Source organism: Hakea prostrata, chromosome 8 (assembly GCF_041222555.1).
Source record: "Hakea prostrata isolate BN-2017 chromosome 8, UWA_Hpros_2, whole genome shotgun sequence".
Taxonomy (NCBI): Eukaryota; Viridiplantae; Streptophyta; class Magnoliopsida; order Proteales; family Proteaceae; genus Hakea; species Hakea prostrata.
The window spans coordinates 50,030,110-50,048,302 of NC_142607.1; positions in this window are offsets into that span (position 1 = coordinate 50,030,110).

Below are 18,193 nucleotides of genomic sequence, written 5' to 3' on the forward strand. Positions count from 1 at the left end.
ATTATGAGGACTCACATTCGCAGCTGCATCATTTGAATCAACTTGCATATCAAAGTTTTCAGCTACAATGTTTTCCTGGTCCCCAAGATCAATTTGAGGACCAGCTAGCACATTAACTTCTTGGGGAGCAACATCAACTTCTTGGGGAGCAACATTAATTTCTTAGGGGACAACTTCAAAGACTTCTTGATGTGGTAGGATGTTCTGGACATTTTCTTCAGGAGTAGGAGCTATGTTAATGTTTGGAATGACATCATTTACAGCAAGATTTGATAAAGGCAAAGCAAAAACAGGGGGATCATTCACAATAGTATTTTCATTCTGAGAAATACTTTCAGGAATATTTTCTCCAATAACAGTTTACAAAGAAGGATCAAGCACATCAACATTTTCATCAAATAATTGATCAGCAATCTGTTCAATATTTTCACCTGCTTCATGAGCGAGTATATGTTCAGCAATTTTCTTCAAATGATCAAAAGAATAATCAGGAATTTCCTTACCTTGACCTTTATTCTCAACCATCTCTTCTGGGAGAATAGAAGCGTCATGGGGTAATTCATCTGATGCAGGGGGAAGTGTATGTTCTGTAGCCTCTTCAACAATGTTCTCAGTCGCAGTGGGGGCTTCTTCTTGAGGAGTACTTTTGTCAGTGGGGACTTCAGGGGGAGCAAAGTCAGATTCTTTCTTCTTTCTTTTCTTGGAGCCAGATAACTCTTGGCCAGAAGCAGGACCTGTAGACCGAAGTCTACATCTGAAAGTATTAGAGGTTCTGGAAGTTCTTTTCTTGATAACAGGATTGTCACTAGAAACAATTTTAACAAGTTGCACATCAGGATTTTCTTCAACTACAATTTTTTCTTTGATAGTATCTTCTAGTGCTTCGTCTACTTTTTCTTGACCAGGCAAAGATTTCTTCTCAGCTGATTTTTTCTTGGAGGGATGGAGGGCATTATGCTTTCTCTTCTTAACAGATTTGGCAAGCTTCGGATCAAATTTTTCTTCTTCTGAAATAGCTTTTCAAAGTTTGGCGACGCTGGGGATTTGGTGAGAGATAGTTCCTATATATGTACATACATGGAGTGAAGATAAGGCTTTGTAAAAAAAAAAAAAAAAAAGGGAAAAAGGAAAAAGTATATCATTGTTATTGTCCTTTACCTGGGAAAAGTCCGTGGCTGGCTAGGCCTGCACGTCAGTTTTCAGGTCAGCCGCATCGATCGGAGCTCCAAGAGAAATTAAACCCTAGGTCTCTCGATCATACTCATTGAGTTCAGGACACTTGTTTAGAGGAAAAAAGAATTCAAGGAATGCAAATACCAATGGGAGGGAAAATTTGGATTGGGAATGGCACAGAAGAAATATTTCTCTCGACACTGCTTGTTATCATGAGGGATGGAAGAGTTAATGAAAATCTATGACTCTCTACCCAGTTCATTTGCGATGCATGTTCTTCTTGCAAAATGGATGTATCCGCATTCGTGGGATACTTTTAAAGTATAGTAATTTCTAAAAAGTTTAACAGAAGGAAGGCGCTTCATTCTAAGAATAAAGGCAAAAGCAGTATACTAACCTCCAACTATTTTGAGTGAGCTGAGAAGGGCAAACATGATAGTAATCCAACAAGGACTGGACTATTGGGATTAAAGGGATTCTGAAGCCAGATTCAAGGTGGTCAAGATAGATAGTGATAACTCCGGGATCAACAATATATGGACGATCAGAAAGTCCGGGAACCCATATTTTGGCATTGGGAGGAAAGTGATAATCTTCTAAGTAAGATGACAGATGAGACTTCTTTACCTTGGTAGGATACCAATTTGGACCAGCGTATTTCGGGTCTTTCTTCTCCTTGGACATATCCACAGGCGTATAAGCAACAATAACTTTGTCGTGAGTGTAAGGAGAGGGTTTCCAATCTGAAGGACTCTGATCGAAAGAAGAAGTACCTGAGGTTTTCCTTGGTCGTTTAGTACTTGGAGGCACAGTGGGTTGTGCAGAAGTACTGGGCGTTGAAGAAATGGTTGCAGGGTCCATAGTTAAGATAGGAAGGAAAGAGGAGAAAGATTTGCAAGATGAAACTTAGAAGGAAACTTGAAGAAGAGTGATAGAAAATGGTGGATGGATATATTTGATATTCTTAGAGAAAGCGGACAGAGTACGGATGAGAACAGATAACAGTTGATGAATAAATATAAAGAATGAAGAGAGGCGAAAGAGGTTTCGTGAAAAGTGGAGGGAAATATACGATGTTTCAAGATCGATGGTCATTACTTTTCGTAACCGACTCATTGAGTCAATTGGTGGCTTTAAAGGTATTGCGGTTGAGAAACGAGGATGATATAAGAAGAGTGGAGAAGGACATAGTAACCGTACGTTAGGAAGAGATGGAATTTATGATCAAACGGCACGAGAGGGGATAATGTCAAGGAAGATGTGATATGGAGAGTTTATGATCAGACCGGGTTCATACCTGGTCCGACCCTCGACCCCGGTCGAGACGGAGAAAACCGAATCGCTCCCGAGCGAACCGGATCCAGAAGATGGCTTGTTGAAGAAGAAAGATTATTCGGCTGCAAGCGTGCCCTAATCTTACTTATGGATTAGGGTAATCACCCTGATGACAGCAGACTCAAACTGACGGCTGCGGATAATCATCATCAAAGGGATAACTATCGCATAACCTAACGGTTATCTCAGGAGTCCTCTACTAGCCCAAACTAGTAGAAGTCTATCGCTCAACGGATTTTACTAATGAGATCCAACGACTACCCGAAGAAGGCTCGAGTGCATCCAACGAAGGAGATTCGAAGGTACACTCTATATAAACCTCACTACCATACAAGGTGAGGGACGGATCAATCGATCAAGGAGAATACTATCTCGAGACTCGAGTTCGGATACATGCCGATAGACCTAAACTATCGGCGTCACCGCTATCTAGATCACCTTTCCCGTTTCTTCATTCATTAGCTCGTGTGCTTCTAGCGAGCCGTTTGTGATTAAGTTCATCAACGACTTAGCCTTCGGAGGTGGACTCCCGACCCCAACGGTCGGGCCACATCTGACGCTTTCGTTTTGCAGGACATCACGTGGAGATCCAAGGGCTGAGCAGATTTTGGACGCATCATTTGGCGCCGTCTGTGGGAAAGAGAAAAGCCATGGTGACTAGATCAGCAACCGCTGCACAACGCAATTCCGGTGTTCAGATACCTGGGGTGAATAATCCAGATATTCCCCAGGAAAGCCAAAATCCTATCGAAGTGGATAAAGGCCAGGGAGGACGTAATCTTCCTCCTGATACAATCCAAGATCAATTGGATCAAGTAAAGATTCAACTCTTGGAGGTGAGCCAAGCACTCCGCTTGCTCACCAGATGAGTGGTTTTACCACAAGAACCTGATCAACACGACTCAGGGAGACGTGCATTGCCACGTGACCAAAGAATGGCGGAAGACCGGAATGTTGATCAGAATTTCCGTGAAGGAGACCGAGGACTTCGGAGGATTGATGATCAACCAAGGCGAGGCGATCCGTTCGATAAACCGCAAGAGAGTACAACTGATTCAAATACAAGGTTGGATACTGGGGTAAGAACTCACTCACCCACTGTCAGAAGAACCGTTTGTGATGATTGGGTAGTTCGTGACGAGAGAAACGTTCGTGAAGGACGGGCTGTTCGTGATGATCGAGTAGCACGTGATGATCGTGTTAATCGAGGTCGTGATCATATTGCTGAAGATCACCCGACCCAGATTGGTCAAGAATTGGCCAACATCAATGAGAAGTTAGGGCAATTGGCTAATGGAAGAATAACTGAGGATATTTACTCAGTCATTCGGAAGACTCCTTTTGCTGAGCCAATTGCGGGATATCGGTTTCCCCATAACTTCCGTTTGCCTACCTTCTCAACATTTGATGGCTCCGAAGATCCAACAGCTCACATCGGCTATTACCAACGAGACCATGGCGAGTTTCGAGTAATTCGATGAAATTTTATGCAGGGTTTTCGGATCATCTCTAACTAGAGCGGCACAAAAGTGGTTTTCTAACCTCCCCTCGGGAAGGATCGTAAACTTTGACGAATTGGCACGCCAATTCATAGAGCGATTCCAGAGTGGGATACAGGTCAAGAAAACGGAAGAAACCTTGTTTCCTGTCAAACAGAGAAAGAGCGAAGCGATCAAAGAGTTTCTGAAAAGATTCAACAAGGTGACGATGGAGATAGAAAACTTGGATGAACAGGTAGCCAGAACCGCTCTATTCACAGGACTCACAAATCGGAAACTCCTGGAGTTATTACTACGGGATATACCCACGACTTATGCTGAGTTGGTATAGAGATGCCGAAGCGGCTGAAGTCATGGAGATTCTAGATGCGCGCCAAGGAGATAATAAAGTCTCCAATAAGGAACAAAAGGCTCCCGAGCGACGAAGCCAAAGAAGAATGTTCGTGATCGGGTTGGAAGATCCCAACCTTGGCGCCAAAGATCCCCCGGAAGAAGTGAGTACACTCCATTGAATGCTCCTCGGGCCGATATTTTGAATATCCTCAAAAGAAAAAATATTTTGAAGTGGCCGCTTAAAATTCTTTTGAAACCCGGAGAGCAGCAGGATCGGGAAAAGTATTGTCGATTCCACAAGGACTATGGTCATTATACTAATGACTGTCGTCATCTGAAGGCAAATATTGAGAGATTGATATCTCGGGGACATCCGTCCGGTTTTGTTAGCGGGAGAAGGGAGGAGCCACGCGGGCCACGTGCGGCTGCCCCTAAAAGGAATCGTTTGGTCAGTTCAGAACGATCGAGGGAGGCCCCGAAGTCCAAAAAAGGCAAGGAGGTGATTGAAGCTGCTACTCGGTCACCGATCCTTACCATCTTCGGGGGTCCAGAGCCCGAATCATTCCGGAGTTTAAAAACCAAATCCAAATTTGTTGGAGCCGGAGAGGCGCAGAAGCGGAAGAAGCTGAATGGTGAAGATTCTATCACCTTTAGCGAAGAAGACTAGAGAGATGTTTGTTTACCTCATGATGATGCTATAGTCATCAAGGTAGAGATTGCACGGCGGGAAGTGCATAGAGTATTGATTGATACAGGGTCTGCAGCTGACCTAATTTCTTACGAAGTGTATCAAAAATTGAAGGTGGATCAAGATTTGATGAAACCTTCATCAACACACCTATATGGCTTTGCGGGGTCATCTGCAGTGGCGGAAGGATCGGTTCAGTTGGATCTTTCCATTGGAAGTTTTCCCAAAGAAACAACTGTCCGAATTAATTTTCTGGTGGTTCGAGAACTACCAGCCTATAATATGATTCTCGAGCGACCATCTTTATCCAAAATAGGTGCTATTGTTTCGACAAAGCACCGGAAGATAAAATTCCCGACTGATATGGGAATCGGTCAAGTCTCCTCCGACCCGGAAGATCTCTCGGCGGTGTTATGTTGCCTATTTAAAAGACAAGGAGGGTCCGAAGAAGGTTACAGCCCTCCCCATAGAAGTTCGAGATGATCGGGAAGAGACAGAGATGCAAAGGCCCGAACCAGTAGAGAAACTGGAGCAAATCCAGCTGTGTACCGAGGATGCGAAAAAGATTACTTATGTCGGGTCTGAACAACTGGAAGAGTTTAAAGATGAATTGAAGTTATTTCTTCAACAGAATAAGGATGTATTCGCATGGTCTGCTGAGGACATGCCGGGGATCGATCGGGCCATTGTAGAGCACAAACTCTAGATAGACCCTAAGGCAAAACCAGTGATACAGAAAAGAAGAAATTTCTTTATTGAAAAGTATGAAGCCGTTCGGAACGAAGTTGAAAAACTTAAGAATTCTGGTTTCATAGAACCAATCGAGTGCCCAACTTGGTTGGCCAAAGTGGTGATGGTGAAAAAGGCGAATGGGAAGTTGAGGATGTGTACAGACTACACGGATCTAAACAAAGCTTGCCCAAAAGATTGCTACCCGTTGCCTCGGATTGACCTCTTGATAGATGCTACTGCAGGGTATGAAACTTTAAGTTTCATGGATGCCTACTCGGGGTATAATCAGATCCTTATGAATAAGGAGGATGAGAAGTATACGGCTTTTATGACTGATCGTGAAAGCTATTATTACAAGGTCATGCCTTTTGGCCTGAAGAATGCAGGAGCAACATATTAGAGGGCCGTCAACAAGATTTTCAAAGAGCTGATAGGAAAGAACATTGAAGCATATGTTGACGACATGCTGGTGAAAAGCTTTACAAAAGCAAATCACATTGCAGATTTGATCGAGGTTTTCTCAGATCGAGGAAACATCAAATGAAGTTGAACCCCAAAAAATGTGCCTTTGGAGTCTCCTCGGGCAAATTCTTGGGTTTCATGGTATCACGAGAGGGGAATTGAGGCAAATCCTGCCAAAATACAAGCTCGATTGATATGGAGGCTCCCAAAACCGTTCGGGATGTACAATGTTTGATAGGGAGAGTTGCTTGCCTTAAATCGATTTATCTCCAAGTCCGGAGAGAAATGTTTGCCTTTCTTCAAGGCACTTAAAGACCTGAAGGGCGTAAGGAAGCAAAGTGGATGAAGAGTGCCGAGAAAGCTTTTGAGGAATTAAAAGAAGCACTTGGACAACCATCGATCCTGTCCGAGCCGAGAAGGGGGAAATATTACAGCTATATCTAGCGACATCCCTTTCCGCGGTCGGTGCGGTACTTGTTCGGGAAAAGATAAGAAACAGTGGCCGATTTACTATGTAAGCCACGTGTTGCTTTGGATGCGGAGACGAGATATTCGCAGATTGAGAAGCGAGCTCTGGCTCTCATGATGGCCGCCGGAAGCTAAGGCCATATTTTCGAGGCTCATCCAATTAAGGTATTTACAACTTTTCCTCTTAGTAAAGTTCTTAACAAACCTGATTTGTCCGGAAGGATGGTATCCTGGTCGGTTAAGCTAAGTGAGTTCCAAGTGAGCTTTAAGCCCGGGACTGCAATCAAGGCTCGGGCATTAGCCGACTTTGTAGTAGAAACTCTTGCACCAGTGGGAACCCACCATTGAGGATCCCATTATACCAACCACTTGGGAGGTATATGTCGATGGTTCGAGTAATAAAGATGGAGCAGGTATTGGAATTCTATTAAAAAGTCCGGTAGGATTCATTATTCGATATGCTTTGAGATTCGCATTTGATGCAAGTAATAACGAAGTGGAGTACGAGGCCCTAATAGCAGGACTTTGGTTGTCAAAGGCATTAGCTATTGCAGATGTTACTATTTATAGTGACTCTCGGCTTATAGTCAACCAAGTCCAGGGGGAGTATGGCATTAAAGAACCACGCTTGCAAAAATATCGGGAGATAGTGCGGGCATTTCAGAACCAATTCCGGAATTTGAAGATATCTCAGATTTTGAGGAATGAAAATTCAATGGCGATGAGCTATCCCGACTAGCCAATGCCAAGGAAAAGAATCTAGACCCTTCGGTCTACATTGAAGAGGTAACTTTTCCAAGTTATCATGAGAAAGAAATTTCTTATATTGAAGCGAACGTTCTTTGGATGGATCCAATAATTGAATATCTAAGAGATGACAAGTTACCCGAGGATCCAGTAGAAGCAAGGTTGATCAAGATTCGATCAGCTAGATTTATCATTCGGGAATGGGAGACTATATAAAAGATCTTATCTTGGACCCCTTATGAGATGTATAGGCCCCGAAGGAGCAAACTCAGCTTTGGCTGAGGTTCATGAAGGAATTTGTGGCGCTCACATGGGTGGTAGAGCCCTGGCCCACAAAATTCTAAGACTGGGGTTATATTGGCCTAAGATCCAAGAAGTTGCTATGGACTACGTTCGTCGATGTAGTAACCATCAAATTCATGCTACAGATGTCGAAGCGCCCGGCGGAAATTATGACTTCAATTCTAAATCCTATTCCCTTTGCAATGTGGGGAATTGATATCATGGGCAAATTCACCAAGGCATCGGGCGGACGGGAATATATTATAGTAGCAATTGATTACTTCACAAAATGGGTAGAAGCCGATTACAGCGCGACAATTACTGAGAAAAAAGTGGAGAAATTTGTGCTTAAATCAATCATATATCGCTTTGGGATTCCAAAGATAATTGTCACTGACCATGGTACTTAGTTCGACTGTCCACAATTTGAGCAATTCTGTGGAACATATATGATCGAGCATCGTATGTCCTACGTGGCATACCCCCAAAGCAATGGCCGGGTAGAGGTTACTAACCGAACGCTACTGGAAGGAATAAAGAGAAGACTCGACAGGACAAAGCTTCTTGGGTCGAAACTTTCGATGCGGAGTACGAGGCTTTGGGCCACCCATAGCGGGACTTTGGTTGTCAAAGGCATTAGCTATTGCAGATGTTACTATTTATAGTGACTCTCAAGCATTATAGTCAACCAAGTCCAGGGGGAGTATGGCATTAAAGAACCACGCTTGCAAAAATATCGGGAGATAGTGCAGGGCATTTCGAACCAATTCCGAAATTTGAAGATATCTCGGCCCCATTTTGAGGAATGAAAATTCATGCGGCCGCCAGATGAGCTATCCCGACTAGCCAATGCCAAGGAAAAGAATCTAGACCCTTCGGGTCTACATTGAAGAGGTAACTTTTCCAAGTTATCATGAGAAAGAAATTTCTTATATTGAAGCTAGAACGTTCTTGGATGGATCCAATAATTGAATATCTAAGAGATGACAAGTTACCCGAGGATCCAAGAGAGAAGCAAGGTTGATCAAGATTCGATCAGCTAGATTTATCATTCGGAATGGGAGACTATATAAAAGATCTTATGCTGGACCCCTTATGAGATGTATAGGCCCCGAAGGAGCAAACTCAGCTTTGGCTGAGGTTCATGAAGGAATTTGTGGCGCTCACATGGGTGGTAGAGCCCCTGGCCCACAAAATTCTAAGACCGGGGTTATATTGGCCTAAGATCCAAGAAGTTGCTATGGACTACGTTCGTCGATGTAGTAACTGTCAAATTCATGCTACAGTATCAAAGTGCCCGGCGGAAACTATGACTTCAATTCTAGATCCCATTCCCTTTGCAATGTGGGGAATTGATATCATGGGCAAATTCACCAAGGCATCGGAGCGGACGGGAATATCCGATAGTAGCAATTGATTACTTCACAAAATGGGTAGAAGCTCGTTTACACCGGCGACAATTACCGAGAAAAAAAGTGGAGAAATTTGTGCTTGAATCAATCATATATCGCTTTGGGATTCCAAAGATTATTGTCACCGACCATGGTACTGGTTCGGGGCCGGCTTCCTGACCGTCCACAATTTGAGCAATTCTGATGGAACATATATGATCGAGCATCGTATGTCCTACGTGGCATACCCCCAAAGCAATGGCCAGGTAGAGGTTACTAACCGAACGCTACTGGAAGGAATAAAGAGAAGACTCGAAGTTGACAAAGCTTCTTGGGTCGAAGAACTACATAATGTACTATGGGCTTATAGAACTACGGTTCGAACACCCACAGGAGAAACTCCATTCAGGTTGGCATATGGATCCGAAGCATTGGCACCTGTGGAGATAATGGCCGGGACGTTACGGGATCGTGAGTTCGAGGAAAAAGCAAATGAACAAGGACTGCTTGATAGTCTTGATTTGTTGGACGAAGTTCGGGCAAAGGCAATAGCACGAACGCAACATTATCAAAGAAGGATAGCGTCTCATTATAATACTCGAGTGAAGAATCGTCGGTACTTAGCCGGAGATTTGGTGTTGAGAAACACCCTAGCTTCCGACCCGCGTCACCAAAGAAAGTTGGACCCTTCCGGGGAAGGACCTTATATGGTTGTGAAACCGGTCGGTTCAGGAGCTTACAAGCTGAAGAACATTGATTCCCAGAAAGAATTGGATCGTTCGTGGAATGCTAGGCATCTCAAAAAGTTTTATCCTTGAAGATGATTTCAATTTTGTTCGCGATGTAATCATTTTCAACTCAATCAATGCAATTTTTGGTTTTCAACAAACTATCTTTTAATTGGGGAGCATCATACACCACATTCAAGAACAAGATCCAACTATAAGGCATCGGATGAAAATTCGTGTGGGTCCTTCAACACTTCAACACTTATGGAAAATCTTTCGAACTTTCTTAAGTCGGGGCATCGGATGAAAATCCGAGTGAGTTCCTTTTGCAAGGCGTCGGTTTGATACCCGAGTGAGTTCCTTCGAGACTTATTGAATTTTTGAATTATCCTTAAGTATAAGGCATCGGTTTAAAACCCGAGTGAGTTCCTTCTCAGACTTATTGTATTTCTCCGGAAATCCTTAAGTATAAGGCATCGGTTTAAAACCCGAGTGAGTTCCTTCTCAGACTTATTGTATTTCTCCGGAAATCCTTAAGTATAAGGCATCGGTTTAAAACCCGAGTGAGTTCCTTCTCAGACTTATTGTATTTCTCCGGAAATCCTTAAGTGTAGGCATTGTTTCAGACAACTAAGACCTAATGCAACGGCGATTCAAGTGGCTAGCAAAGTTCAAGATAAAGTAATTTCTTATTTCTTCAGAAGATCCCAAGAGGCCAGTATCAAAACAATTACAAGAGCTGGATACAATCTCTCGATCAAAGAAGAAAGTCATTACAGGTGATCGTTAACAAGTTATACAAGATCGACGCGACTTTGCTAGAACAAACATATGAGTCAACCATTGGTGAGGAGTCAAGGAAAAGAAGAGAAGAAATGAGGATTACAAAAATATTTCAATATTCAGAAAATCCTCTGCAATTTCATACTCTTTGCCCAGCTTGTCCAGGAGAAGAATGGTCCTCGACCAAACTCGCATTCGGCACAAGCTCGTCATAATTGACTTCTTCCAGCGGAGAATAAACAGGAGAATCTTCTAGATATTGCATAATATCTGGATCGGAAGGTGGAGGATCAATCTTATCCTTGGTCCAGTCGGGAGGAGGAATACCCGGGTTGGTAAATACTTCAGGATGGCAAACAAGACCTTGTAGGGAGTCGTATCAAAATGAGGATCTTTCCTTAATATTGATTCCCATACTTCGTTCTCACCATCCCGGTACGCCTTTGCAAGTTATAAGCATTCAGCATATCAACAAAAGGCTTACTTGTGTAAATACTTGAAGACGCAGGCTCTGCGAACATCGCTTGGAAGGGATTCGGGCAAAGGAACGACAGCTTGCCTTTCGGGTAATGTTTCAGATCCTTTAGCTCCCGACTTTCCAACTGTCCGTTCTAGTCGCCGGATCTTCTCCCCGGCATCATCCAAATCTGACCGAAGATGACCAATCATCGAATTCTTTTCTCCCCGCCACCTCCCAAGCTAGATTCCGAAGGCGAGCAATCTCAACATCTTTAGCTTCGAGATTCCCCGAAGCCTAGAAACTTCATTGCTCAACCTCTCGAGTCTAGTAACCGCTTCCACTTGGTTGTGGAAGTTACAAAGAAGACTCCCGCAAACAACTTTCGAGTTAGCGAGGAGCGAGAAAAGTAATTTTTCAAAATCGAGGGATAATGAAGAAAGACATACATCACCAGTGACTTCGTAAAGACTTCATCCGGAAGTTTGGAAAGAAGCTGCGCTCTCGAAGTCATTCGAGCAGCAGGACACCATTCCAACGCTCTGTCAAACTCGTTTGACACTAATTCGTGCAAAGGATGAGAAGGACGAACTACACCAAGAGAAGGATGAGCTTCATCACTTGTCATCCGACGGCGCTTCCTGGTAGCAAAATCCTCCAACTCAGAAGGAGAGGAGGAGGATGCCAAACAAGCACTGGAGTTAGAAATAGGAGCAGCACTGCTGGGACCACACCTTCATCGACGCCAACATAGTTGCCTCGGATGCCCGAAGAGTCTCCTTCGGGGTGTGCACCGACAGGCTCACCAACGAGCTCACCAGCAGGATTGCCGCCAGCACCATCGGCAACGGAGTGATCAAGATCTTCCTGGGAAAGACGAGCGGTCACTTCGGGCAAAGGAGGCGCAGGGACGGCATCAACAGAAGCTGCAGGAATCTAACTTGAAGATTCACCGCCAGCGATCCGCCTTACGCTTGGAGGATTCACTAGCTGAAACCACCGCACTGGCCCCAATCACCACCGACGGAACGCTATTCTTGCGAGATTTTGCTCTGATAAAGTCTGGGTTGATCTTGGGAGCCACTATACAAAAAAAAAAAAAAAAAAAAAAAATATCTCATTTAAAATAAACGACAACAATGGGGAAACCCTAGTTTTCTAAAGCATCCGACAGCACCAACAAACTAAACCCCAAGTATAACTACTGTGGGGTTACCCTGGGGGAAGAGGGGAAAGAGATGAGAAATCAAAAAACTCACTTGTTCACTTGTTCAGAAATGGATAGAGCTGTCGTTGAAGTACGAGGAATACGGAGGCAGGCCGAAGGACGAAAGGTTGCTTTGGCACTTTAGCAAATCTATCTTGTAGAAGTCAGGATAGATGGAGAGTACCCACGAAGGCTTTAAATAGCCTCAGGTATAAGACGATGGTTGAAGGCTAAGGACAACCGACGACCCAGATCAAAACGACGCTTCGAAATCCGCAAAAAGCAAGATCAACGGTCGAACGGATGCCACATGGAAACATGTGGAAGCGAGCACCTGATGCAGAGAAACCTCCAATCGTCGCACTGCCATTAAAATAATGGAGGTATTTCCGATTCATAGGAAACAGTGAATGGTACACAAAAGCGGAAAACGTTTGAACTTCGCGGAAGGGAAACGTGCGGACTTTGCAATAAATGAAGTAGTGGGGAAGATTAACGCATCTTCCCGAAATGCATCTTCACAATATTTCTACAAGATCATTATTCGGTGAGGAATGAAGAGTTAAGTGATAAGTTTTATCATTAATACTTTGATATTCAAGGCAATACTTCGGCAAGAGATGGGGAAATTTTGAGGCCAACATGAATAAAGAAATGTCTATTCATTAAAATGAGGGTACATCTTTACAAAGGAACAACACCCTAAGCCTTTTCTTCATTGTTGCCCGAGGGACCCTGGTCGGGATGACTTTTCTCAGGATCCTGAGAAGAGCCTTCCTCAAGAATGGCATCGGCTGAATCCTCTACAGCAACAACTTGAGACTCGGCTTGAGATTTCTCCTCTGGAAGTGCCGGCTCGTCATCTAGATATGCCTCATATTGAGGGTCAGCTGGAAAAGGATCATCTACTCCCTGGGCCCAGTCTGGGAGATCCATACCAACTTTCCCGAAGACCTCCGGGTGGCATACCTCACGAAAAGGAGCAGTGTCGAAGTCAGGGATCGTTCCAAGGATCTGCTCCCAAACGTCGTTCGCCCCATGCGATAAGCCCGAATGTTGTAGAAACCTAGCAATTCGGAGAAAGGTACGCTATCCAGGTATTTCCGGATGCACTCCTTCCGAAGGTTTGGCTTTATATGCTCAGGCTTGCTAGGGATTGCCAACTTCAGATGTTCTTCGAGCTCCCTACTCTTGATTTCAAGGCTGTCACCAAACAACGTGGCAGCTGCCTTTTGCTTCCTGGCCTCGCGCTCGGCAGCAGAGACACGAATTCTTGAAGCTTCAAGGGCTTCCTTGAGGGAGGTCACTTCTTCCTCATGCTTTTTCTGCAGCTCCACAATAGCTGCGGTCACTGATCTATTTCAGAATTGGCCTTGGCCAATTTCTCTTCACAAGTTTGCAGCAAGGAGCTGGTGCGACCAACACGACTCAATGCTTCCATGTGTTGATAAAAGCTCAACACAACATTCCTGGGAAGACGGAAGATATCAGAAAAAGTCATAAGGAATTATGAAAACATAAGTAAGCAAGAAGACCGTTACCTTGTAGATTGACTCACAAGGGAGGTGTAATCCAGGGCTTCAAACTCCTGGCTATCAGAAGGAGCAAGACTGAGAGAGCTCCACTCTGCAGCTTTCTCGGGATCCCGAGTGACCCCGTCGGTCATCTTCGGGGTCCACCGGGGGAGGAAGACTTCCTCACCATCCGTCGGAGCTTTGGATTTTTTGTTGGAGGGAGCATCAATTGTGTCATGCCTCCTCTTGGTTCGGACGGAGGAGGAAACGGTGGCCCTCTCCACCATTGGTTTCTTCCCTTTACCCGAAGCATCAGCTACAGGCCTGATATTCCCGATACCCCCGTAAAAGGGGTCGGGAGAGGGAAGAGAAGCCTCTTGATCTGCAGTCAAGACCACACCCGGCGATCGTTGTTCGATTGTCACAACGGCTCTAGCGGCCTTCACCCGCAGGCTTCGGGGTTCGTTCGGGAGGCACTTGCAAAGAAGAAGGACAAGAATCGGAATTCAAGACATATCACTTCAGTGAAATCAAAGGATGATGGTTAGAAGCTCACAATGAGCCAAGCCCCAAGATCTTGAAGGATGGAGTTATACTCCATTTCATATCCATGTATCTCTTGATACCACGGAATGGATTTGATCTTCCTGATGGCCGCCTCGTCTTCTTTGGATAAGGGAAGGCCCCGGTTACTTTCGGACGAAGAAGTAAACCTCCTCTAGGTGGTCGGGAAGTTAAGATCTGATGGAGGCGCTCGACAGAAAAAATATCGTTCGCGCCATCTTTTGTGGTTAGAAGGGCAAGTTCCTTTGGCAAGGATGTTGCCCCTCCAATCAAGTTCAGCCCTATTGCGTTTGGAAAGAAAGACCCATCCGGGAGGATGGGAGATAGAAAGAACATGAAAATGTACAAAAAGAGAAAGAGATGGCGTGATGCCAAGCTCAAAACACAAACCCAAGAAGCCGACGATGAGACGCCAGCTATTGGGAAGGAGCATTTCGGGACAAATGTTCCAGTGATTCAAAACTGCGGAAAATAAAGGATTAAAAAAGGGAAAGCGAACCCCGCTTTCCGGTGTATCAATGTACGAGAGAAAATTCACCCGAAAGGGATGAATCAACCCTCTCATCGGGGTGGGGAGCCCTAACTTGATATGAGGAAGGAAGGTCAAAATCTTGGACAGCGAGAAGAAGAGTTTCTCCATTATAAATGGAAGGCACAGAGCCAGGCCCACCATTGGACCCGGAGGTTTGAGGTTGCCTAGAGGAATCAACGATCTTGGAAGATCCAGACTTGACAAGGACAGGAGAAGTTTCGGTTTTTCTTTCAAAACCTTTTTGAGAAACTTCAGCGAACTCCTGCCAGGAGGACGGTTAGGGTTTTGTTATCACTATCCGACTGTTCGGGAGCGGGAAGAAGCAAAAGCATCACTGCTATCACCAACATGGGGTACTAAAGAAGCCCTATCGCCCGCCATTACTCGTTTCAGTGAACTATAAAAAGAAAAGACCAGTAAACTTACTGATTCAGTGAGACGGAAGCTTGAGAGCAGGAAGGCGCGAAGCAGACGACAAAGGTTCAAATTCCAGACAGGAAGAATGAAACCTACGAAGACAATGAACCGCTTTTAAAACTCCCGCACGAGTGTTCGGGAATCTGAACGATCGAAATTGATTCAAAATCGACGATCAAGATTCAAAGACGTTTTGAAAGTTTGAACTCACGAATCCGAAATAGGCATTCGGAAACCGTCGCTTGGATGACGTGAGCCACGACGGATCAACGCAACAAAGACATGTGGCCTTACACTCACAATGCTCGAGGAAAAGTGACCACCGCATTAAATGTGATATGACATTTAATGAAGCACGCAGAGATCATCACCTCGACGACGAACCTAGTTAAAAACCAAGCCCTCGGGATCGACCGAACGCTTGGTGCAGGGGGCTCGTGATATGGAGAGTTTATGATCGGACCGGGTTCATACCTGGTCCGACCCTCGACCCCCGTCGAGACGGAGAAAAACCGAATCGCTCCCGAGCGAACCGGATCCGTAAGATGGCTTGCTTGAAGAAGAAAGATTATTCGGCTGCAAGCGTGCCCTAATCTTACTTATGGATTAGGGTAATCACCCTGATGACAGCAGACTCAAACTGACGGCTGCGGATAATCATCATCAAAGGGATAACTATTGCATAACCTAACGGTTATCTCAGGAGTCCTCTACTAGCCCAAACTAGTAGACGTCTATCGCTCAACGGATCTTACTAATGAGATCCAACGACTACCCGAAGAAGGCTCGAGTGCATCCAACGAAGGAGATTCGAAGGTACACTCTATATAAACCTCACTACCATACAAGGTGAGGGAAGGATCAATCGATCAAGGAGAATACTATTTGAGACTCAGGTTCAGATACATACTGATAGACCTAAACTATCAGCGTCCTGCTATCTAAATCACCTTTCTCGTTTCTTCATTCATTAGCTCTGTGCTTCTAGCAGAGCCGTTTGTGATTAAGTTCATCAACTGACTTAGCCTTCGGAGGTGGACTCCCGACCCCAGCGGTCAGGCCACATCTGACGCTTTTGTTTTGCAGGACATCACGTGGAGATCCAAGGGCTGAGCAGATTTTGGACGCATCAAGATGAAAAGTTACATTTAAGAATATATAAAAAGTCTTACAAGGAAAAAGATTTCGGCTGGTCTGCAAGATGATTTGGGGGCTAAGCATAGAGGCGTAATGATTACGGAGGATGGTTTGATTATCGAGAAAATTGTGATTCTATAAAGAAGATGAACCATAGATCAACGTTCGAGTTAATGATGATTTGGTGACCTGATATTAAGTTTTTGAAAATCATAAATTTCTTGGGAAAAGATATAAGGTATTGATCCAGTGAAGATTAGCCTGCGTAGAAAAAGCGGTGCAAGGGTTGACGAGAAACATAAAAAATCGATAATTCAAGAAGGAGAAATATGAAAGGAGGTCTTTATTCTGACTAAGCGATTCAGATTTAACGTATATAGCCTTTTAATTAGAGCTCAACATGGAATTCTAGAGTTCCTTCGAAGAAAGATTCAAATCTCCTAACCAAAGTCTCGTGTGAGTTCGACCTGATCAGCAGGCTTGGGGGCTTGTGTTATGACTAAAATATCCCAGTACCGGTTTAAGGCGGTTCACTCCGGTTCCGCTCAAGTTCGATAATGGTTCAAATAGGTTCGATTGTTTCAATAAAGAGATATATATGTTTGCCCAAAGATGATGGAAGAAGATTGATCACAGCCATCTAATCAAGAGCTACGATCTAGCGGTCATGAAGCGGTCATGATTGAAAAACATTATAGGCGGGAAATCTATATAGAAGGGGAAAAAGGACTCGTGATTAAATGGCTGTGATTTCAGAACGATTAAAAACATTGGATTCATTCTTGATTCAACTCCATTAGAACTTCTCAGAAGCTCCTTCAAGCTCTGAAGAACTGTCATCACATATCTAACCAGACCGTCGGAGACGCGACGCCGATCAAGACGATCGGCTCCTTTTCTAACCGGTGTGTTTCTATTTTCAAGTGAATGAGAAACTAAAAGAGGAAGCAAACGATTCGGATCGATCCAGATCGGAGAAGCTTGGTGCGAAGGATGTAGTTCAAAGCTACCGGAAAAATTAGCATCAACAAGTCCTGAAACAATTTTGGTCGATCATCCATGGTTGATGCCATCGACCAAGAGCATCTACCAAACTTGTTGCTGACAGCAACTTCAACCAGTTTTGACCCGTTCGACATCCGATCTTCCCGATTTCTTCTCTAATCTCTTATTTATGTTTGTTTAGGGTCTTAACACTACTTTTGGATCATTCCTTGGCAACTCTTGATTCGTCATTAACTCAACCTAAGGTAAGGATGGTTATCTCCATAAACACATAGGATATGTACTTATGTTTTGGTGCTTTTATACGTAGTGAACATAACCTCTTAATTGCTTTTGAATATCATAGGACTGCTATACATGTTTTAGAACAGTAGTATTGTAATTTCATATACTCTTGTCATAATGATTTATTATTCTTGTTACTTGTATTTATGATGGATCATTTGAATGTTATGATTTAACTTTTATCATGATGATGTATCAAATGTATGAGATATGATGGACATGAGTATGTGATTGCTTAAGTATAACTTGGGATTGGGAAGTGTCCTATTGAAGCTTCTGTCCTTGGGCATCGGAGGGAATAGTATGGGATGTTCTTCGAAGGTGCCTATCGACACTTTCCCGAGTTATTGGATGACATACATAGGATTGTCTAGTTGTGTGGCTAGGATTTGTCCTTGTCGTGTCAGACCCGAATCGGAAGGGCATTGAGACCGAACGACCCGTGGTAGTGTAT